The sequence below is a fragment of the Pteropus medius genome, unplaced genomic scaffold (genome assembly GCF_902729225.1).
Source record: "Pteropus medius unplaced genomic scaffold, Ma_sr-lr_union100, whole genome shotgun sequence".
Lineage (NCBI taxonomy): Eukaryota > Metazoa > Chordata > Mammalia > Chiroptera > Pteropodidae > Pteropus > Pteropus medius.
Window position 1 is genome coordinate 727928 of NW_024342472.1, and position 1376 is coordinate 729303.

Genomic DNA, 1376 nt, shown 5'->3' on the forward strand with positions numbered 1-1376 from the left:
GAATGAGAAGTTTGATGAAGAACTGCACAAAATACTGATTCAGATATACCTCCCCACAAAATACTCATTAATTGCAAAGGGAAAAGGAATAACCTTACAGTAGAGAAGACTGGAAGACACCACCTTAATTCAATGAAAGAACAAAACGTCACTTCTATGGTATTTCTGTCAAAATCTTATAAACTAAATATTATGAGGAAACATCAGATAAACCTATGTTGTGGGACATTTTACAAAATAACTGGCCTGTAATCTTCAAGTGTCAAAGCCATGGAAGTCAAGGAAAGACAGAGTAACTGTTGCAGATCAAAGGATACTAAATAGACATGACAACCAAAAGCAATTCTTGGTTCTGAAATGAATTCTTTGGCTATAAAGGACATTATTTGCAAAATTCACAAAACTTGAAGGAGATTTGAGTATTGGATAATAGAGATTTATCAATATTAATTTGCTGATTTAATGGTTATATGGCAATTTTGTAAGAGAATGCCCTTTATTTTTTTAGGAAATACACATGGAAATGTTTTGAAATGATAGAGCATCACATCAGTGACTTACTCATAAATGTTCAGGGAAAAAGTTCTTTGTACTATACTTAAAATTTCTGTAGGTTCGAGATTGTTTCAAGATTTTTAAAGGTCTTATGAAGTTTTAAAAACATGATGAATTAAAATACCTGGCATTAACAGCACATGACAGCAACTCAATTTACAAGGGAATAAATTGAGTTAAAGTGTTAAAAGATCCCTACATTAAGAAGTGGTAAAAGCACTAATTGAAATTAGGTTTTAGTCAAGAATACATATTGTAATTTTTAGGTTAACAACTAAAAGAATAATAAAAGAATGTATTACTAGTAAACTAAAAGGTGGAAAATAGAATTAAAAAAATACATCATATTTGTCTACAGCCATGCCACCCTGAACAAGCCTGATCCTATCTGATCTCAGAAGCTAAGCAGGGTCGGGCCTGGTTAGTACTTGGAAGGGAGACCACCTAGGAAGACCAGGTGCTGTAGGCATAAAAAAGATTTTAAAAATAAGGGATTGTAAGCTGACAAGGTCCTTGCAATCTGTGAGGTCAACCAAGGGTTGCCTCGCCAGAAACAAACAAAAAAAAAAAACATTATATTTAGTGACTCATTTCCAAAGCTAGAAATCAACAACAAAAAAGATAACAGGAAAATCTCTATTTGAAAATTACATAATACACTTCTAAATAACCTAGGGATCAAAGAAGAAATAAATGATAATGAAAAATAAGTTGTACAAAAGCTTATGGGATACTAGTAAAACAGTAAGGAAATTTAGAAGCTGAGAAGCAAATATTAGAAAAGTGTCTTAGCCGTGGTTCCCCACAGAGGATCACCACTT

General features: G+C 32.6%; 1 non-coding gene across 1 annotated transcript; it reads left to right on the forward strand.

The window, feature by feature from the left end:
• Positions 1-905: 905 nt before the first annotated feature.
• Positions 906-1024, forward strand: LOC120604326 (5S ribosomal RNA). The gene has a single exon (XR_005653310.1). It is a non-coding gene; the product is annotated as a 5S ribosomal RNA (ribosomal RNA).
• Positions 1025-1376: the final 352 nt, after the last annotated feature.